The 24,763-nt window shown below is 34.7% G+C and overlaps 1 pseudogene; it reads left to right on the forward strand.

Annotated features, from left to right (window-relative positions):
* The first annotated feature begins 16,472 nt into the window (after positions 1–16,472).
* Positions 16,473–17,215, forward strand: LOC127129320 (vacuolar-processing enzyme alpha-isozyme-like; annotated as a pseudogene).
* Positions 17,216–24,763: the final 7,548 nt, after the last annotated feature.

The following is a 24,763-nucleotide window of genomic DNA, read 5'->3' on the forward strand; positions in this document are numbered from 1 at the left end:
TACCTGATAAAGAAGAAAAGTGAAGGGACTGAGGTATTTGCCAAGTTTAAATTTATGGTCGAAAGACAGAGTGGTCGAAAGATCAAGATTTTGAGGACTGATGGTGGTGGAGAATATGTGTCCAAACACTTCGATGCATTATGTGTGAAAGAAGGGATTGTGCATAAGGTAGTGTCACCCTACACTCCACAACAAAATGGAGTTACAGAAAGAGAGAATAGAGCCATTATGAATATGGTTATAAGTATGTTGAAAGGCAATCATCTACCTAAAGAACTATGGGGAGAAGTTGTGTCGACTGCGACATATATTCTGAATAGATGTTCGACAAAGAAGTTAAAAGGAATCACGCCATAAGAATGTTGGTCTGGTGTCAAGCCTAGCTTGAGTCATATGAAAGTGTTTGAATCTATAGCATATAGACATGTTCCAAATCAGTTGAGAAGAAAACTTGATGACAAGTCGAATCAGATGATCCTGATAGGATATCATTCAACTGAAGGATACAAGTCATTTAACCAAGTGAATAAGCAAGTGGTGATCAGCAGGGACGTGATCATAGATGAACTTAAGGAGTGGGATTTGACTGAGAATGTCAAGAAATATTCAGTGAGAATCTTTTGTGATGAACCAGTTAGTGAAGTCAAAAGAGAAGTTCGACAGAAAGAAGTTAAAGGTGAAGCAGACCCAAGAAGACCTCAAAGAACAAGACACATGCCTGCAAGGTTGCAAGAATGTGTGATTACATCAAATGATATTTTCAATGAAGAAGGTGAGCTTGTACATTATGCTTTCTATGCAGATGTCGAACCTGTCAATGCAACTAAGGCATTGGAAGATTCAGAGTGGATGAAAGTAATGGACGAAGAGCTGAAGTCAATCAAAGTCAACAACACTTGGTCACTTATCGAATTTCCCCAAGACACCAAGGCAATTGATGTGAAGTGGGTATACAAGGTTAAGTTTAATCCCATAGGAGAAATGACTCAACACAAGGCGAGACTTGTGGCGAAAGGATTTCTTCAGAAATAAGGAATCGACTTCGATGAAGTTTTTGCACCTGTTGCTAGGATCGAAAGAATCAGGTTGATTGTTGGTCTAGCAAACATAAACAACTGGCAAATGTGCCAGATGGATGTGAAATGTGCAATCCTTAATGGCCCATTAGAAGAAGAAGTTTATGTTGCACAATCAGTTGGGTTTATGAAATAAGGAGAAGAAAGAAAGGTGTGCAGGCTGCATAAAGCCATGTACGGACTTAAACAAGCTCCAAGAGCTTGGAACAAGAAGATAGATGGTTTTCTAAGGGAGAAGGAATTTGTGAAGTGCACATCTGAACATGGAGTATATGTAAGAAGAAGCAAGAGTGAATTGCTTATACTATGCCTCTATATCGAGGACCTGTTGATAACATGAAGCTATAAGAAGGAGATTGGAGACTTCAAAGGTGATCTAAATAAGGAATTCGAAATGTCAGATTTGGGTGACATTTCATATTTATTTGGAATCGAATTCTACAAGAGTGGTAGAGGTTTGATGATTCATCAAAGAAGGTATGCATGCGAAATACTCAAGAGATTTGAGATGCAAGATTGCAACCCAACTTCGACTCCAGCTGAGCCCAGATTACAAATGTCAAAATATTCAGATGAAGATGATGTCGACCCAACCCAATACAAAAGACTTATTGGGTCACTTTGATACCTTTGTCACACAAGGCCTGACTTAGCATACAGTGTAGGTATGGTGAGTAGATTCATACAGAAGCTAAAGCTATCACACCTAGCAGTGGCGAAGAGGATACTAAGGTATCTGAAAGGAACTCTCGACTATGCCATTTTGTTTTCTGCAGCTGATGAAGGAAAAGAATGCAAATTAGTGGGATACACCGACTCAAGTTTGTGTAGTGACGTTGAGGATCAAAAATCCACAGTTGGCTATGTGTTTATGCTAGGTGGTGCACCAGTTGCTTGGAGTTTGAGAAAAGAGTCAATAGTGGCACTATCGTCGTGCGAAGAAGAATACATAATTGCTTTTATTTGTGCATGTCAAGTAACATGGATAGTGTATCTGGCCGAAGAGATAACATCGAAGAGTCATGAAGCAATTACCATGAAGATTGACAACATGTCAGCTATCAATTTGGCAAAGAATCTGATAGCATATGGTCGAAGAAAGCACATCGAAATGAGGTTCCATTATCTTCGAGAGCAGATAGTAGATGAGAATATGAATGTGGAATACTGCAGAACTGAGAATCTGATTGCATACATCATGACGAAGGGAGTGCAGGTCGAAGTGTTCAGAAGACTAAGGGCTATGATGAATGTAGATAGATTAAACACAATGAATTAGGTGGTGTTTTGAATTGGAATTCCTTGTGTTGAAGTAGTTTGCTCGACAGAAGCAAGGAAGTGTCGAACCACCTAGGTTGTTGAGTTGTGTTAGTATGTCAAAGTGTCGAAGCATGTTGCTTCGCACAAGATTTCGACTTATGCTTATTTTAGTAGTGTTAGCTATTTTGGGTTTTTATAGTTTTGGGCTTTTATATTTTTGGGATTTTCCTTTAGATCCAAGTTAACCTAAATCTATAAATAGAGGGAGTAACCCTTATTTTTGTAATGAAGTGAATAGAGTATTCATAATAATGTAATTCACAGTATTTTGTAGTTGCAAAGTGAATAAGAAGTTTTTCACAGTTTGTGAGCAGAGAGAAACTCTGCAGAATTTTAATTATTCTTCTCCTTCATCGTTCTTTACTTTCTTTCTTTCTCCATTGTTCTTATTTTTCATTATTATTGTGTGGATGATAACAATCTTGTTCATCAAGATTGATTGAAATTCTCCATAGATTTTAGGGGATTTCCAACAGTTGTATGATGTATTGTGATTACGCCTTGTGGCAAAATTATAATAATTGAATTATGACATATAATTTATCTATGGCTGTTGATCTTTGTTCAGAGAGTAAAGGTCGAAAAAAGACAAAAAAAAATATCGAAAATTCAAAAAATAAGGTCCGCGTTTCGGGTTCACTGTCAAGTTCGGCGAATTTTTGAGAAATTTTGAGTTTTGTTACCTTTTTGATAAATTTAAGAGTAAGATTATTTACATTAGAGTTATTAGAGTTGTTATAAAGTTGTTAGAGTTTCTTTTGAGTTATTTACACTTGAATTTAGTTTGAAGCCTTTTGATATTATAAGGTTGCTTTTTGAGTGATATTTTTATTTGTTTGTGGCTGTAAATTTAAAAGAATTAAAATTGAGTTGTTGAGTATTGTTAGGGTTAAAATTTGAGTAATCTGACACATTTAAAGTTGTTTTGATAAGACTAGAGTTTGCTTGTGAGTAATTATTTTCTTACCTTTTTGATAGCTTTACGTGAGTAATAACTTTTCTCTATTAATGAGTATGTTTGAATATTATATGATTATGTGATTGAGCTAAAATTGAATAACATATTTTGAGTTGAGTAGTTTAGAGAGGAACTACATAGTTGATCTTACATTGGCAAGATTGTGGATTCAGAGAGGAACCTTATTAAGTATGAGGTGTGAATGTCTTTTTGTTAAGTATGTGTTCTGATTGTTGCTTGTTGTTGTTCATGCATTCTTGTATATCAGAGTTAGATAGGATTTCGATCCGACGTGGTCATAGTTCAGAGAGGAACCAATGTCGGTCTCAGGTTCAAAGAGGAATCATACATATGGATATTCAGTAACATACCTCTGACATTCAAACCTTGGTACCACATGAATATTGGAGGAGAATGACATAATATTTCATTCCCATTATAATTGATTGTGGATGTGAATGAATATAATATATATATGTTGATATTATTGTTATTTGAAAATTAGCCTTGTTGTTTAATACACCGATAACATCTGTGAAGTTATTCTCACCCCATTTTTGTTGTTGTGTTGTTCCTTTTGATGGTATTGTAGATACTCAATTAGAGAAGCACTAGATGCCGCTTATTGCGAAGGATTGACGTAGATGTCGACTTCTTTATGTTGACCGTTTTGAGTTTAGTTTTCTGCGGTGTCACTCTGATTATGTAATATTGGGACAAATTTCATTAATTGCTATTTTCTGTGATTTATAGATTTCATGAATTATGTTGAGTTGTTTGAAGTTGAGATGAAATGACTTAAATTTCTATTGCGTTATTATAAAGTTTTTTTTCTCGAGAAACATGCTTATTTAAGAGAGATGTGTGACACTCTTCCTCTATAAATACGAAAATTATTTATTTTTATTTAATTAAGAGTTTTCTAAGTGTAGGGTGTTACCTAAGTGTAGGGTGTTACGTGTAACCTTTCATCCTCTCCACATGAAATTATTAAATTTGATTTCTTCATATAAAAACTATTTTTAGTAAAATGAAGTAAATTACTTCAATAATTAAAATTTTATAATATTTAGTATCATTCATATTTAAAAAATATGATAAAATGAATTAAATTTAGAATCTTTTACTTTTATTTTATAATAAATTTAAAATTTATCAGGTTAATATCTATTTTTCCTCTACCATAAAGGAAAATGAAAAAACACTCATATTTTAGCCCCTCGATAGATTTGATTAGCAGTGGCACTTCACATTTAGTTTTTGTTTTTGTTTTTTTATTATGATGTGGATTGCCAATTCGAATTTTACATTTTATTTTTTATTTTTTTAAAATTTCACGTGACTTTTATTTTTTAAGTTTAGATATTTTAAAAGATTAAAAGTCAAAAACATTTGGGACAAGGTGACTTGAACCATGACCTATACCTTACTTGCAATATGCGCCTACCACTAGGCCATTTCATTTGTTATGATTTAGTTTTGCTCATATATATATATATATATATATATATATATATATATATATATATATATATATATATATATATATATATATATATATATATATATATATATATATATATATATATATATATATATATATATATATATATAAAAGACGTTAATTTTATGTATTTCATTAATATATAAAATGATTTTTGATTAATGTTAAATTTTATAGAGATTAAGGAATTTTTTACCCAAATAATCTAATTTTAAAAAAAAAATCTCAAAATAACCCATTTTTTAGATTATTTCCCAAAGTACCCCACTTTGAAGAGGTGGTGCGAGATGAATTGGCGTCTGCTCTGTAACTTAGAGAGGTGACGCCAATTCGATTGACTAGTGCACCTAGTGTTGTCAATCCAATTGGCGCCTGTGTGTTAATTTATAAAGGAGGCGCCAATTGGTCTGACACCTATGTGTGTTTCGTAATTTTTTTTTTGAAAAATAATGTACATTTTAGATAAAAATCGAAGTCGAACCAATTGATATTAATATTAATATGTATTTACACAAAAAGACTAATGTCATTGACCGTGATGATCTAATCGACCTCCGGTCCCACATCCCCTAGCTACCCGAACGCGTGACCCCAACCCATGTTGATGATTCACCCCAAGTGTTTGAGTATCTGAGGGGCCAGGAACATCACCACCACCTGCAGGAGATTGCCTAATATATTCAGACAAATCTGTGTAGTCTTATGTATGCAATGAAGCACTACCGCCATAGCTGAGTTCGTGACTCATGCCAGAGTAGTTGGGTTGTGTTTGAGTTATTGGATGACGACCAGGATGATTGAAGGGCGACATTGCTGTGAATGATGTATCGAGGAAAGATTGAAATGATTATTGTTGTGTTTGGTAGCCATATGGATGTTGCATGTTTGGTTTTTTGATGTTTGGGCTTCTTGGCTATAGTAGGAGGAGGGGCGGTTGGTGTTAAATGACCGTTGGGTGTTTTGGCTAAGGCGGATATGGTAAGGTGATGTGTTGGGTTCATAGCGATGTTGTGTGTCTTGATGATGATCTACTTGTTGGTGGTGGTATGCGATATTCTCCTGGTATTGTGGTTGGGTGTTTGTCATGTTAGGGTCGTAGATTTGTGTGTTTGTGGATCAGATATTTTGATTGATAGAGGGTTGTGAGTAATCGGTCTGACAATGTTGTTGGGGGTTAGATGTTGAACATCCTTGTGTGTAAGTTATCTGGCGTGGGTCGTATATGTACATATCCTCGGTGAGGAACTCAAATTCAATCGATTTGTACCAAGCCATATAATTACGACTTGGTTTTTGTTCGGTTGGCATCACAACATCAGTTAAGACATGGTCTTGTCGGTGCTTCAATTTTCAACACTCAGATCTAACAAAGTTTTGCCTAGGGTTAAAGTTCCATTGGTCGTTAACTTTTCGTAGATGTCATTCTCCAAGGTTTGTCGGGGGATCTGGGATGTGTTGAAGCATACCGAACTGCAATTTAACACGATCACTATGGTGCATATCCATAGTGGTGAATCTTATGATCGGTGTGCATGCAGTCCAAACGGCTGCGTCTTGTTCGTTGATTTCATGGTCATGATCCAAGTTTAGATATAGACGCCAAATGAAGTGAAATGTGAACATATATTAGATTATAAATTTGTTAGAAGAAATTAACAAATTATTATGAATTAATTAGGTTAATGACAATATATATGTTAGTCGAAGGTGATCTAAGAGATTGCGATACTGGGTAATATAGTGTCTAGGACACCTGTTGTAACTCATACCACGTGCCGACCATCTGCACCATAAAAGTAAATATATTATTTAGAGATAATAATCGATAAAGCAAGTAAATATAGTCCATTGTTAAGAACTTACTTTTGTGCATATGGGAATGTGAACGACTTCCGGTTGACGGGCGCTAGGGACGTAGAAGCAGAAGCAGAAGTCAACATCGTTGATGAAGAAGAAGAAGAAACCGAGACACGGGTCGATCATATGTTGAAAAACAACATTGAAGATGACAATCATCTAACGCCATTACCTTCAAGTCATGTATATAATCTGCCTTAACATATGACAAACATGGACTTGCATGACGATGAGACATCCAACAATGTTTTTTATAAACTGTAACCATGATCAGAGGGTGAGTTAAAAGTGGAATACACGTTCTGCACTAAAGAAGAATGTATGCGAGCTATCAAAAAATTTCACATGAATAACTCTCTCGATTTCACCGTGAAACGCACTGATTCAAGAAGGTATGTCATCGAATGTTGTAACATCCTTTGCAAGTTTCGGTTGGTTGCGTCTCATAATAAGAGAAGTGATTCTTGGGAGATATCTTCTATAGACCCATCTCACAGTTGCATTGCCATTAATGTTGTTAAAGATCACCGTAAATTAAGCGCTGAATTGATATGTCAAGACATTTTGCCTCTTGTTAACAAAGACCCATAAGTGAAGGTGTGTATAATAATATTTCATATCGTCACAAGATATAATTATACTCCCTCTTACAAGAGAGCGTGGATTGCAAGGACAAATGCGGTTGAACAGGTATTCGAAAACTGGGAGGATTCATACAAAGAATTGACACGATTTTATTGGGCACTTAAAACATACGCACCAGGAACTGTTGCAATTATGGAGACATTGCCAACATTTACGCCAGACGAAACTTATGTTGCTGGAAATAGAATTTTTCATCACCTATTTTGGGCGTTTCAACCGTGCATCAAAGATTTTGCATTCAGCAAACCTATTATTCAAATTGATGGAAAATGGTTATACGACAAATACAAAGGTACTTTGCTTATGGTTGTTTCACAAGACAACAACAATAATGTCTTTCACATTGCCTTTGCTCTAGTTAAAGGTGAAATCGCTGGTGGTTGGGGTTTCTTCCTTCGTCATCTCAGAACACATGTCGCGCTCCACAAGCCAATCTCTGTTTGATTTCAGATAGACATGCTTCCATTGATAGTGCTTATAATAACCATGATAACGGATGGCATAATCCTCCTTCTACTCATATCTATTGCATTAGTATATCGCACAAAACTTCATGCATGCAATCAAAGACAAGAACCTTCGCAAAAAAGTGGTGAATGCAGGGTATGCTCTAACTCAACCGTCATTTCAAAATTACCATGAAGAAATTAGATTGTCTAATGCAGAAGCATGAAAGTGGATGGATAATATACCATTAGAGCAGTGTAGAAGGGCATTTGATAGAGGGAGGTTGTCGATGGGGCCACATGACAACAAATCTTATAGAATGCATGACGGCGTATTCAAAGGCATTAGAAATCTACCAATAATCGCATTGGTCATAACAACCTATTTTAGGTTGGTGTAGCGGTAAATTCATGACCATCAAGCTATGGATAAGCTAGACGTCAATAAAACCAGAGTCGCCACTGCGCTTTTATTGTTTCTAAGGGAAAAGTACGAACAAAACCCAAAAGATAAGAAGTTTTCAAATCAAAACTAATAAAATGACAGAGATTACAAGTAAGGGGGTTGGTTGCACAGAGGGAAGGTGTTAGCACCCAAAGTGTCCTAGGTACTCCTAGGGAGCCCTTTCTTGTTGCGTTTGTGTTTTTGTACAAATGATGTTTGCAATAAATAGAATGGGGGGATGAGAAAAGAATTCATTAATTATATTTTTGTGTTTGACAAGACCTTCGGACATGTGCCTACATACTAACATAAAAATGAGGGATCAAAACCTCGCAGTTCGTGGTATCAATTTCAAAGTGAGTGCATTGCTTTTAACAAAATTTTAAGTTTAAAAAAGACACAAAGGCCTAAAATGGTTTGAATGAGTGTTAGTTCTTTTTGGCTTTTTTTTGAAATTTTAAGTCAAGTATAGTTAAGTTCATTTACAAGTTTGATTAAGAAAAAGTTTGAAAATGCAATGGCATAAGGCCAAAGTTTCTAGTTTGCAAAATTGGTCTAAGTTTAGAAAACAAGCACAAGCAAAGAAGATTTTAAAAGGAGGGAGAGATTTTGAAATTAAAGAAGTGGGAGGAGATGAAGAGACTAATCCTAAGCAAGAATTTAAAAGTTGAGAGTTGAAAAGATCTGACCAATGGACTGCAATCCAATAGACAAGAATTTCATATAGAAACCCAAATTCCCCTTGGACTTTAGAGTCCAGCAACAATGCAATACACAAAAATAGAAACTTGAAGAGCAAGGCATCAAATAAAGATAGCCAGATCCAAGCTTAGCAACTCCATGATTCGCTTCAGATTTTTCCCATGTAGCAGATGAACTCCAAGATGGCATAAGTCACAGGTTCAAAATAACAGCTTCACAATGATCATGTTGCAGATGAACTCAAATGGATCTTCAATTTTGTATCAGATGAAGTTTCACTTTACAAGCACTTGGTTACATGAAAGTTGGCATTGGCCAAATCCTTTGCATAGGGAGTGATGCCTAAATTCGAAGTCCAATAGTCTCAGATCAAAACAACAGTCCACACAAGATATTTTTTAGGGCTTTTGTTCTTATTATGTACATTAAGGTTAAAATACCAGACAAACATTCACAATATACACAATCACAATATATCACAAAATATGGTTCAAGTGGACAAAGTGAAAATAACGTTAACATAAACAATTTGAATGGTATGAATGATGGCAAATGAATAGAATCTTAAAAAAATTAAAGTGCATTAAAAGTAAATGACTTGAAATTAAATGTTAATTTTTAATGAGCTAGAAGTTAGTATTGTTCTTGCTTTGCTTTTGTTTAAGTCATTCTCTGGAGAACACTCAACCCACTTATTACAAGCATAGATCCTTGAACCAAGACATCTTCCAAAGGAAGGAAAAAAGGCCAAGTTTCCACACAATACAATGAAAGAGGGGAGACTTACAATCTCACTAACTAGAATGCTATGCCTTTTGTGTCAGAATTTAGCGCTATGTTAAGCAATCGTAATTGGACTTATGTAGAAGTCACAACTATTTAAGGCCAGATAATAGAATTTTGGTGTTAATGCATGTTACAGACATAGTATGATGAACTATGCTCATGAAACATACCACACACAAAAAGAATATGCAAAGTGGGGAACCTAATCTCATCCATACTTATGTTGATTTTCAATCAACTAGCCTTAGGATATAGAGATATCATAGGTCCTTGACATGAATGTATAAAGAAGGGGAATGAGATGAAGAGGGAGGGGGAATGGATCAAACACAAATTGGACAAAGGAGGACTTTTACCAAGTTAAGATCATTCATTCATTTTGGGAGATGGAATGTACATTCCATCAATCCCCTAAATCCAATGATCTTAACCTAACAAAGTCAAATCAACCTTGACCAAGGCCCAACAACACAAGTCAAACTCACCAAGTCAATTAAAAGGGCTCTACACAACTAATTTGGCATTTAATCAATTAAAATAAATAAAAATAATGCATTAAATTGAATATGGTTGGTCAATTTCCTAAAACCTCATCAAAACACCAAAGAAATGGCCACGAGATTTATCATAGGTCAAATAAGGTCAAAAGATCTTGGAGAAATCTTTCAGAAATTTTGGAAACTTAAAAGTATTTTAAAACAATTAAAAATATTCATAAAATCAATAAAATCATGAAAATATTAATAATGATCCAAAAAATAATTTTAATTCAGAAAATGAAAGAGGATTAGTTCAATTTTTTGGGTGAAACTCTCATATTTTTTGGATCAATATTAAATTTAATATGAATTAATGAAAATAAACGGAATAAAATGAAAATCAATTAAATTAGAAAAAACGTGGACCACTTGATCTCCCTCATTAATTGAGGTGGCAGATCAAGTGGTGGAAAACGTGTGTTCCATGATACACTTGAGTCAGTGTGCCACGCGTCTGGTAATCACAATGTGCGCTCAAGATTAAAACAATTTGAACTGATCCAATGGCTCAGAACACTCCGGAGCAAAGTGTCGGTCATCTTCTCCGATGACTCTGACCAGACTGGTTCTCTCATCACCATCACATAAATGAAAAAGGAGGACATGATCTTAAAGAAAAAATGGTGTAGATCACGAATTTGACCTCAATTTAGACTAACTCCAAGTATATTGAGAGATACATGGAGTTGAATTTTGAGGTGTATAAATTGAGTAACTTCTATTTGGCCTCAAAGCAACTCAATCTTCTTGCCTACATTGGTAGGACTTTAGACAACCAAGGATCCAGGAGAATTTATGAGAAATGAGAGAGAATCGAAGAGAAGAAAAATCTGGAAAAATACCTTCAATGCTGTACAAAACTTGGTCTCTCTTGCTTCAATTCATGCTTGATCTTGCTTATGGAGCTTGCATAAGTAGATTAGGAATGGTGCAAGGCTTTGAATCCTGGAGTTCTTGAATCTCCAAATAGTGAGATTCAAACTCAAATTTCAAGTGAAATTTATTAGGTTTTCCTTTGAATTATGAGGGTTTCAATGGTTGGAGGCAAAGCTGGCCTGCAAGGTCCTTCAAACTGATTCAATGGGCCTCTATTTATAGCAAAATGTAAGTGATATTTGCACACTTAAAAATGCTTCCAAAATTGGCAATGTGAAGTGCACGCTTGCATGGGCATGTACAGGCCCATGAAGCAACTCAATTAGGTCCAAATGCAAGTAAAATGAAGTCTGAATGAGAATTGGATTGCAAGGCAAGAATGTTTGGATGTTTGAAACATGATTCTTGCCAATTGATACAACTCTGTTCAAGCCATGCACAGACCCTTCAAACTTTGTCCAAAATGAATGAATTTGGACTCTTTGGAAAGGTTAGATCAAGAGGAACAACTCTTAAGTTGAATACTTTTCCATTTGGAACTTGTATCATGCTGAATTTTGAGGTGGAAGTTTGAAAATTTCAACATGTCAAAATATTTTCTAAGTGTCAAGCCATATGTTCAATTATTCCACCTTGGCTAAATTTTTATGTGAGCTCCAAATGAGAAAGGTGTTTTCATCAAAGTTGTAGATCTTTCAAAAACCTTAAAAATTGTCACAGATGTGTCATCATTTGGATTTGGGATGAATGAGTTATGCATTTTTGAAGTTGAGGAAAATCACATGTTCAATGGTATTGGTCCAAAATGACCTATAATGTATCCTCATATCACATGATCATAAAAGTTGAATTATATCTTCCTCCAAACATAAAAGTTGAAGTAAACATCTTGAATTTGATTTTGCAACTTGAAAATCTTTCATCTCATAAAGATTGAGCAAGTTATGGCCTTGGGAAGTTGACTTTCAAATTAGGGTTTAGACAAAATGACCTATAATGTTTCAACATAAAAAATGACTTTCCAAGCAAAACTAGATCTAGACCTCAACATAAGTAACGTTTATCTTGGAGTCACTTTCATATGATGAAAATTGTAGGAGATAGGGTCTAGGGGGACCCAATTTTGATCAGATGAATTCATCTGGCCAACCACCATCAACCAACTTGCTAACTTGCAATTCTCTTGACTTTTTAGACTCATGGGAGATCATATATGCATAATATGATGAAATTTGAAGTGTGCCTTAAAGTATTTGATCAATTGGTGAAGAATCTTATTGAAGAAGTCACTCAAGATACCCAGAGGAACTAGGGTTTCTAAGGCAAACCAACTCCAAACTCTTGAAGAATGCTTGATCAAAATAACATGTAGAGATCATGGGGACTCATATATGATGCCTAGAACCATTGTGGATCATTGCTTGGTTGATATCTTTTAGCAATGAAGGTCTTAAACCCTAGATATGAACTTGTTAGATTAAAGGTGATCATGTGCCCTACCTACAAAAGAGTTAGGCAAATGCAAAGACATATTTTTGGTATTTTAGTTAGTATATGATAAGATATAAAGTATGATACAATCACATGGTGCTTGATGATCTCTCCCAACACAAACCCAATGAAAGAGGGGTAAGGAGGATGCCAAGGTATGATCCCAATGCTAATGCATATGATGAGATGGCATGAGGGATCTTAGGATCAAAATTCGGGTCTTACAGTTGGCATCTACCTTCGCAACCAGAGGTGAAATATGGAGTCTAGTGTTAATGTCAGGTCAATTATTCAGTGAATGTTATATGAAAATGATGAAAGAGGAAACTATTAAAGCTAGTACACACGCGGTTACAATCTTTGACCGTCATAGGCAAAATTGGGTGTACAGGAAACAATGGACCACAATGAGGGGAGACCAAATTTATCCTATACTGTCAAACTAAACAGAAATTGGTGTGACTGTGGAAAGTTCTAGGCCTTCCGTATTCCTTACTCCCATGTTATTGCGGCATGCGCACATACTCGCTAGTACGCTTACAGACATCTATCCGATGCTTACAAGATCATTACCGTCATGAATGTGTATAACGAAAGCTTCTCAGTGCTAGCAATGCAGGAATATTGACCTCCATATGAAGAGGACGTAGTTTGACACAACGATGAGATGCGAAGAAAGAAAAAAAGGACGGCCAAATAGCACGCGTATTAGAACAAAAATGGATACAACTGATAAAATGATACGATTATGTTGTATATGTCGTCAACCCGAACACAATAAGCAAAAATATCTCAATCTAGGAGCAACCTCTGCATCATAATTTAGTACCTCATTTCAATTTTTGTAACCTTTGATTTTTATATATTAATAACTTTTTGTTACAACAAGGTTAACAACAAACATCACTCCAACATAAGCACACTTAAAACCGAACAAGTTTAAATAAACAACACAAACAACAAATATTGAAACAGATGAGAATACTTAACCACAACATTTAAAAATAACATTTCTAATTGATTACAACAATCAACTTATGTCATCTGGTCTAAACATCATTTTTCTAACATCCTTAGCAGTTTTTACTCGCACCTAACCAAATACACCATAGAGTCTCTCAATACTTCTAATTTTTTCCCTTATGGTATTTTTCCATCTAACCAACGAATCATCTCCCTCTTTAGTTGCTGGAAACGACATATGTTCTAGAAGAGCATCTCCATCAGAGGCTTGTATTTCGAATAATTCATTTTTCCATAACGACGACGAAGACGAAACATGTTTGCAATATGATGCAAAGAGATGTGAAAAATGAATCACACAACACCTCTATTTATACAAAAAAATTATACATTACACTGAGGCGTCAGACCAATTGACGCCTCCTCTCATTTAGTACACGTGGGTGTCAATTGGATTGACAGCACCATGTGTGGTAGTCAATTCAATTGACGCCCCCTCTTAAGAGTGAAGGGCACGCGCTAATTGATCTGCCACCTTCGCCTTAACATTTTTTTTAAACTGGGGTTTGGGAAGTTATTTGAAAATTGAGTAATTTTAATTTTAATTTTTAAATGTTGGATATTTGAATAAAAAATTCGAGATTAAGTGCATAAAAATTTACGTATATATATATATAATATATATATATATATATATATATATATATATATATATATATATATATATATATATATATATATATATATATATATATTATATATATATTAATTACAGATTTATTTAAACTATTTTATATTTCATACTTAATAATATTATATTATCTAATATTTAATACACTATTTATTTTATATTTCAAACATATTGCATGATACTTTAAAAAATTGTTTATAAGATATAATTTTATTGTAATATATATATTTTTAGTGTTTAAATATTTAATAAATTTTCAATATATAATAATTTTTTTTACTAATATTATGTAATAGATATTTATATTCCGCTTCCCTCCCTCCCAGGTCCAGACGTCCAGACGCCCTTACCGCTGAAGCAAACATTTCCAGTTGTTAAAATCTCCCATGAAACTTATTATGAACAATTTATGTTATAAATTCTCAATCCTTTAAAAATTATTTCATGTTTCATTAAATTTGCTACATAATATAAAAATGATTAATATTTAAATATATAAAAAAACATATGTTTCAATATTTCAAGGCATGTTTAAATAGGATATATATATATATATATATATATATATATATATATATATATATATATATATATATATATATATATATATATATATATATATATATATATATATAGATATATATATATATATATATATATATAATCCTATTTAAACATGCCTTGAAATATTGAAACATATATTTTTTATGTATTTAAATATTAATCATATTTATATTATGTAGCAAATTTAATGAAACATGAAATAATTTTTAAAGGATAGAGAATTTATATCATAAATTGTTGATAATAAGTTTCATGGGAGATTTTATATATATATATATATATATATATATATATATATATATATATATATATATAATATATATATATATATATATATTATATATAATATATATATATATATATATATTATATATATATATATATATATATATATATATATATATATATATATATTATTAATTATGAAATTAAAATATTTTAAATAAACTTGTAATTGAAATATGAAATATGATAAAAATGTCATGCACATGCAGTACATACATTTTAGGAGTAAAATATATCACAACAAATGAAATGGCCTAGTGATAGGAGTCTCTTGCAAGTAAGGTTGAAGTCCTCTTTTCATCAAAATGTAGGAGTTTTAAACTTTTAATTATCCAAACTTAAAAAATTAAAAAATGAAACCCATGTGAAATTAAAAAAAAAAAGAAAAAAAAGATAAAAGGGGCTAAAATAGGAGAATATGGAAAGAACAAGGAGAAAATATGTGTTTTTTATGCATTTTTCTAATTCGTCCCATATAGCATAGGGAAAATGGATATTAAACTAATTTTATTTTATGTGTTTTTAAAAGATATATAAAGAAAGAAAACTTTAATTATATATTATTTCATAAAAGAAAACATAATTCGCCTAACATTTTTTTTGTTATAAAAATTGACCTAACAGGGAGAGTGAGTACATTTTTTTGATTTTTTTAATTTTAATTATTTCACTTTAGTTTGTCTTTTAATTTTAATTAATTAAAATTTTGCATTTGTCTCACAATAATGATGGGGCCTTTTGTAATAAATAATTTTTAAAAATTATTTTACTTTTAAAAATGACTTTTATAAAAGAGGATTTTAAAATAATAGAGTTTGTCAAAAGAACATCACATTTTATTAATTTAGTTAATTATTTGTAACTTTTAAAAATGACTCTTATAAAAAAAGATTTTAAAATGTAATATAATATTATTTTTAAAAATTGAATACCAAATTTTGACTTTTAAGTTTATATTATAATTAATATATTTGGTCAAGATATATACCAAATATATCAATTATTTAATATATTATTATTTATTTAAAAATATATGATAATTAGTGTATTATATATCAATTATTTAATACACCAAATACATCAATATTTTAAGTCCATTCTTTATTTTATCAAATTTTATTTTTTAAATTTACTAAACAATTGATGCATTTTGTTTATATATTGACCAAATACATTAATTATTCAATAAATTTTAAAATCAAAATTTTCAGGTAGAGAGTAATTATTAATAAATGTTTTATTTATTATTTAGCAAGACTTATGTTATAAATATCAAGTAAAACTCTTGTAACCCTTCAGATTAATACAAGTGCTTATGTATCACTCTTAAATTGTAGTCACAAATTATCAGTCTTTCACAAACAAATCGTATAGAAAAATGACTGAGAAGAACAGATATTGGGTTGCATTGATAGTCTTAATGTGGATGAGTGCAACTCTGAGAGTATTAGGACATAGTGAGCCCACGAAATGGGCATTACTAGTTGCTGGATCTAATGGTTATGAAAATTATAGGCACCAAGCTGATGTTTGTCATGCTTACCAGATATTAAAAAAAGGTGGTCTTAAAGATGAAAATATTATTGTTTTCATGTATGATGACATAGCCTTGCATCCTGATAATCCAAGGCGTGGTGTTATAATTAATCATCCAAATGGTTCTGATGTTTATCATGGAGTTCCAAAGGTACATATATATACATATTCTATCTTGACTTTTCTTTATTTTAATAATATATTATCATTGAAAAAATCACATTTTTTAAATATTTTTATGAAATTTGTGTAGGATTATATTGGAGATGAAGGAAATGATGTGAACTTTTTTTGCAGTACTTAGTGGCAATAAAAGTGCTGTAAAAGGAGGTAGTGGTAAAGTATTGGCAAGTGGGCCAAATGATACAATTTTCATTTACTACGCAGACCATGGCTCCACTGGTTATGTCAGTAAGTTTTCTTTTGTCAAAAAATAGGTGAAATGAATTTTATAAATTTATAGAGATTTGTTCTTATTCATTGTGATATTTATAGTGAAATAAATTTATAAATTGATAGTGTATAGAATAATTTTTCATGTCATATATTATTTTTAAATTTTTAATAACTTTATTAGGAAAAACAGAAATTATTGGTAATTAATTTTTATATAACAATTAATAAATTCATTTAATTTTTTTTTACCAATCCTCTTTTATAATTTTAATTTTTTAATAAAAAAATTATTAGATACAACCTATCACTTAAATATTATTTTTAACATTTCTTATCTCAGATCCAATATCCTGAATCACATTATTTTATGTTTAACATTTATATATATATATATATATATATTCCCCTTCTTTTCTATTATTATTTTACCAGGAGTGTTAGAAACACTCATAAAATTCTATTTCTATCTATCACTTTTTATATAGTGAAATGTATAACTATTTTCATTTATGGTTTGCCAGCTGAGGGTGTTCTTTCTGGCAAAGATTTTGTAGACGCGTTGAAGAAGAAACATGCTGCTAGATCCTATAAAAAAAATGGTGAAAACAAATTTTAACTTATGAACAGAATTAGGTTTTTTTACCGAGATAACTCTGTTTTTCGAAAAAATTCCCAAAATACCCCAGTTTCCAGCAAAATTCCCAATCTACCCCACTTTTAGGAGGAGGCGCCAATTGGATTGGCGACCCCTCTTAAAAATTGCAAGGAGGCGCCAATTGGATTGGCTAGGGCAGGTGCCCTAACCAATCCAATTGGCGCCTATGTGTAATTTTTAAGAGGAGGCGCCAATTCAATTGGCGACTCTCTTAAAAAAGTCTCAAATGGCAAAACCTCCAACATGAAAGTTGTAGATCTTTTCAAGACAATGAATTTGGATATAAATTTTGCATCATTTGGATTTTTTATGAGAAAGTTATGGGCAGTTGAAGTTGGATTTCTGAGTTTCTCAACTGTTATCTGACCTATAATGCATTGCATTATTGCATGTGTTTCTTTTAGAGTTATGAAATTTTGTCCAACTTAAAGTAGACATCTCAAATTTTGCAATGCACTTGGTCCCACCTCAAAATAATTAAAAATGAGTGAGTTAGGTCCCTGCGAACTTGACCCAAAATTAGGGTTTCTGTCAAAATGACCTATAATGTTTTGAAATGAATGATGAGCTTCCAAGTTTCAAATGGATTTTTGATGAACATGAAAGTTGTTCATATGGCGACTGTTGTTAAAACTTGAATGGAGGCGCCAATTGGATTGGCTAGGGCAGGTGCCCTAGCCAATCCAATTGGCGCCTATGTGTAGGTTTTAAGAGGAGGCGCCAACTCAATTGGCGACTCCCTCATAAAATGCCTTTTTTGTCATATAAATAGATGCGTTGTGTGACCTATTGTTCCACAACTCATATAATCATTTGGCTATCATGTTTGGTGTTCGTCGCCGATACGGTAAGGTGATTTATGCGAGAGACAAACCTCAATTGCTGATGCTGTTTTGGAACATCACCATGTTAGATCAACTGAAGAGGGAGCTGGTTCGATGGTTAGACGGGAAAATACCAAAAGGGGAAAAAATCAGAAGTATTGAGAGACTTGACAGTATCTTTGGTTGGGTGCGAATGAAGACTGATAAGGATGTTAGGAAAATGATGTTCGGTCGAGACGACATTAATTTGATTGTTGTAATCAGTTAGAATTATTTATGTTTTCATATGTTTTGTACTGATGTTGGTTATGAAACTCGTTGTAACAAGAACTTAATGATATATAATGATTGATTGTTACAGAAATACAATGTTACAAAAAGCTTAAGATCTAGATAAAATGTTACAAAAAGCTTAAGATCTAGATGATGCTCCTTGATTGGGACAGTTGTTTTTGTTGTGTCCTGGTTGACGGCAGATACTACATAATCTTATCATTTTATCTGTGGAATCCATCTCTATTCTGATACGTGTGCTGTTTGGCCTTCCTTTCTTCTTTCTACGCATCTCTTCATTGTGCCAAACAATATCTCCTTCATATGGAGGCCAGTAATCCTCCATTGGTAGTACTGAAAAGCTTTGACTATATACATTCATGATGGTGCTGGCCTTGTACACATCAGATAAATGGGTGTAAGCGTCTTGACGAGTATAAGCGCATGCTGCAATGACATGGGAGCAAGGTATGCGGAAGGCCTGAAATTTTCCACAATCGCACCAACTTCTGTGTAGTCTAACAGCGTAGGCTAAATTTGGTCTCCCCTCGTTGTTGCCCATTGTTTCCTGGACGCTGAAATTTTGTCTATGACGGTCAAACACTGTTACAGCGTGTGTCGTAGCTTTGATGCTCTCCTCTTTCATGACCTTCATGCAACACTCACTGAATACTTGTTCGGGCATTAACACTGCACTCCATCTTTCACCTCTGGTTGCGAACATAGAAGCCAACCTATAATAGGTTGATCTTACCAAGGCGGTTATCGGCAGATTTCGAATCCCTTTGAAAACCCCGTTCATGCATTCCACAATGTTTGTTGTCATGTGGCCCCATCAACAACCACCGTCAAATGCTCTTGTCCACTGCTTTACTGGGATGTTATTTATCCATCTCCCAGCGTCTTCATTAGACAGTCGAATCTCATCACGATAATATTGAAATGACGGTTGAGTTAAAGCATACCCAGCATTCACCACCTTCTTGCGAAGATTCTTATCTTTTATAGCACGCATGAAGTTTTGTGCAATGTGTCTGATACAGTAGACATGTGTAGAAGGAGGATCATGCCATCCGTTGTCATGGTTGTTGTAGGCACGTTCAATGGCAGCATGTCTATCTGAAATCAAACATAGATTGGCTTGTGGAGCGACATGCGTTCTAAGATGTCGAAGAAAGAAACCCCATCCACCAGCCGTTTCACCTTCAACAAGAGCAAAGGCAATGGGAAATACATTGTTGTTACCGTCTTGTGCAACCGCCATGAGCAAAGTACCCTTGTATTTTCCGTATAACCAAGTGTCATCAATTTGCAAGAGAGGTTTGCAGAAAGCGAAACCTTTGATGCACGGGTCAAATGCCCAAAAGAGACGGTGAAATATTCTATTACCTGTAGCACAGGTTCCGTCTGGCATCATTGTTGGCACTGTCTCCATAATTGCCACAGTTCCTGGGACATAAGTTTTTAGTGCCCATAAAAACCGTGGTAATTCCTTGAATGAATCCTCCCAGTTGCCGAAAACCTGTTCAACAACCTTTGTCCTCGCAATCCATACTTTCTTGTAAGATGGAGTATAATTATATGTTGTTCGGATATGGGATACAATTATACTCACCTTCACTGATGGGTCTTTATTTACCAATGGCAGAATGTCTTGACATATCAAAGTTGTGCTCAGTTTACGGTGATCTTGTTCGACGTTACTTGCAACGCAACTGTGCGGTGGGTCTATTGAAGCGATCTCCCAAGAGTCATTTTTCTTCTTGTAAGATGCAGCCAAACGAAACTTACAAAGCATGTTACGACATTCGATAACATATCTTCTAGAATCAGTGCGTTTCACTGTAAAGTCAGCAAAGTTGTTCATGTGGAATTTTTTGATTGCCAAGACACATTCTTCTTTGGTACGAAACATGTCTCCCACCTTTAATTCGCCTACTGGTCTCGGATACGGATTATAGAAGACACTGTCGGATGTTTCATCGTCGTGAAGATCCATATTTGTCATATGTTGAGGAGGATTGTAGGCATGACTACGAGGTATTGGTGGTGGTTGAGCATCATCTTCATCGTCGTTGTTCAGCATGTGATCAACCTGTATCTCGGTCTCCTCTTCTTCTTCATCAACAACGTCGACTTCTACTTTTGCTTCTAGGTTGAGTTCATCTGACCATTGTGCATCCTCTGCGGCATCTTCACCAGCTGCATCCTGATCGGTTAGTTGAGATTGTTGAGACGGTATACATGGTTGTAGAGTAATGTACAACTCGATACAATCCATGCCTAAATGTTCATGACTAAGAAACATGTTTTCAACATCTTCATCGTCTCGTACCTTAAGGGGGAAAACTTGCATTGACCATTCTCAAAAAATATAGGATTTTGATATGTGATCTTTGACACAATACCTGATCCTATAAAGGATTGTATTCTTTTTTTCAAATGCAAAAAGGTTGCATTTCTCTTGATCGTGATTCTAATGGTATCAGTGTGTCAAGCATGGTAGCTAGTCATGAGATGATGTGTCTGTCATGCAAGACAGTGTGAGTTGATGTGTCAAGCATACTAGCTAGTCATGAGATGATGTGTCTGTCCTGCAAGACAGTGTGAGTTGATGTGTCGACCTTGCAAGCTATCAAGAAGTTAGTCATCAGCATGCAGAAGACAAGACAGCCACGTGTCGGACACCTAAGATGGTCAGACATGATTTGTCAGTCATGCAAGACAGTGTGAGTTGATGTGTCAACCTTGTAAGCTATCAAGAAGTTAGTCATCAGCATGCAGGAGACAAGACAGCCAAGTGTCAGACACCTAATATGGTCAGAGATGATGTGTCAACCATGCAAGCCATCCACAAGTGAATTGTTCAGCATGCAGGAGACAAGATTGCCATGTGTCAAACATGCAGATGGTGTCGCCAATTGGTTTGGCGCCTACACTTAAGGCTTGTACATGGTCGCCAATTTAAATGGCGCCCCCATGGAGTCAGTCCTCGAAACCAAGCATTCAGAACTAGCCTTTCATGCATGTACCTATGGTGTCGCCAATTTGAATGGCGCCCCCTCTTTAGGATTGTACATGGTCGCCAAATGAGGTGGAGACACCATGCAAACACAAATTTTTATGCTCTCTTCCATTTGCCTATAAATACATCCACTCCTTCAACAATTCTTCCATACCAACATTCTCACTACTTCATCTACAATACTTCTTTTAGAATTTCATCTTCAACAACATCTTCCAATTTCATCTACATCAACTCCCCAACAATATGTCTTTACTCACAATGGGCGAAGCACACAGAGGAACGGTTGCAAACATCGCAACATACGTAAGTTTTTTCTTATACTAACTTTTTATGTTTCATCTCCATCAACCCCATTTTATTTTGAAATACCAACTTAGTCAAGTGTTATATTATTTCTATTATAGGATGTATCAAGGTTTCGAACTCGAGTCCACGAATTTGTCCCAATGGACCCGATGATTCAACCTTATGTTGAACTCGCCGGTTTTGGTCAGATTAGCAAGATTATGTCTTGGTCTATAGATAACAAGTTCATTCTAGCCTTATGCGAAAGATGGAGGCCAGAGACACACACATTTTGGTTTCTAACCGGTGAGTGTACTGTGACGTTAGAAGACGTCTACATGCTTTTAGGACTACGAATGGAAGGCAAAGTTGTTAATGGTAAGACCAACTATGCAAATTCAATTTGCATGGAGCTTTTAGACACTGATTTGTTAGATGATAATGCTAGAGGTCAAGGTATACTACTCTCACGCCTAAAGTCATATTATAATAGTTTATATTTAGATGAGCATTCTACCGAAGATGCTCGAATAATCAAAACTAGGTGTTACATTATGTTGTTACTAGGATCCTTTTTATTTCCCGAAGATAGTGGTTCTAGCATGCATATTATGTACTTACACTTAGACATGTAGATAGAATAGGTAGTTATAGTTGGGGATCCGTATGTCTAGCCTATCTCTATAGTTCGTTGTGCAAAAACTCCCAGAAAGACACATCTACATTTTCTGGATGTGCTGTTTTGCTACAAGCATGGGGATGGTCAAGACTACCGTCTCTAGCACCGGTCAATAACAACCCTTTCACTTTTCCATATGCAAAAAAGTAAGTTGTTTAAATTGCTATATCTTTACTTACTTCCTTACAGTTTAGTACCTCTAACTAATTTATTTTAACTTTTTGGTGTAGATGGTCGGCACGTGGTATGAGTTACAGCAGATGTCCGAGACACTGTATTACTCAGTATCGCAACCTGTTGGATCACCTTCGACCGACAGACGTAAGCAAAATAACTTCATTAATTCGTCATATTATGTTGACTTTTTCTACATTCTTTTAAATCCTATTTTCTTTAACATTTCAGTTCATTTGGCGTCCATACCTTAATCTGGATCATGAGCATGAGGTCAACCCTGAAGACGCAGCCGTATGGACAACATGCACACCGATAATACGGTTCACAACAATGGAGATGCACAACACCAATCGTGTGAAGCTGCAGTTCGGTATGGTCCAGAATATCCCAGATCCCCCAGCTAGCCTAGGAGAATGGCATATGCGTAAAGTGAACGACCAATGGAACTTCAACCCTTGGCAAAACTTCGCAAGATCGGAGTGTCGCAAGTGGAAGCACCATCATGACCATGTCTTAACTGACGCAGTCATGCCAAATGAGGTAAAACCAAGTCGTACTTATATGGCTTGGTACAGATCGGTTGGATTTCAATTTATCGCCGATGATATGTACCTCTACGACCCACGCCAGACAAGTTACACACAAGAAGGATCAACATCTAACCCCCAACAACATTCTCAGCCCGGTTACTCACAACCACCTATCCGTCAAACTTTTCGTTCCACAAACACACAAACACACAACCAAAACATGCCATTCACCCAACCCCAATACCAAGAACATCCCCCATACCACCACCAACAAATGGACCATCAACCTCAGACCGAACATCGCTTCGTACCCACACCATCACCCTACCAAAGTCGCCTTAGCCAAAACACTAACCGCCCCTCCTCCTACCGTAGCCAAGAACCCCAAACATCACAATACCAAAAATCCCACAACCATATCTCTCCAAACACCCCAACAACCTTTCCAACCTTTCCTAGACCCATCATTCACACCCATGTCTCCCTTCAACCGTCCCGGTCGCCCATCCATGAGTCAACCACACCCCAACTTCTCTGGCATGGGTCATGAGCTCAGCTACGCCGGTACACCATCATTGAATACTGAAGACTATGCTGAGTTGGCTGAATACCTCAACGGATCTTCTCCTGTAGGAGGTAATGACGCTCCTGGACCATCAGATGAACAAACACCGGTGCAGAATCGTCAACGTGGGTTAGGGCCAAGGGTTAGGGTAGCTAGGGGATGTGGGACCGGAGGTCGGTTAGGTGATCCCGGTCATCACCATTAGGATTCTTTGTGTAAACTCCAAATTTTATTAATATCAATTCGTATTATATCAAATTTATCTTTGTGTAAACTCCAAACATTAGGTTTCTTTGTCTAAACTCCATTTTGGCAAAATTCACATACACATGTTTTGACAGAAACCCTAATTTTGGGTCAACTTCGCAAGGACCTAACTCACTCATTTTTTATGATTTTGAGGTGGGACAAAGTGCATTGGAAAGTTTGAGATGTCTACTTAAATTGTTATGTTGGAAAAAATTTCATAATTCTAAAATAAACACATATGATAATACAAAACATTATAGGCCACATAACAATTGAAATTTCAAAGAGTCCAAGTTCAGGTGCCCATACCTTTCTAAAAAAATGCAAATGATGCAAAATTTTAGTCCAAATTCATTATCTTGAAAATATATACAACTTTTATGTTGAAGGTTTTGTCATTTGAGGCTTTTATCATTCA

The sequence above is a fragment of the Lathyrus oleraceus genome, chromosome 3 (assembly GCF_024323335.1).
Source record: "Lathyrus oleraceus cultivar Zhongwan6 chromosome 3, CAAS_Psat_ZW6_1.0, whole genome shotgun sequence".
NCBI lineage: Eukaryota > Viridiplantae > Streptophyta > Magnoliopsida > Fabales > Fabaceae > Lathyrus > Lathyrus oleraceus.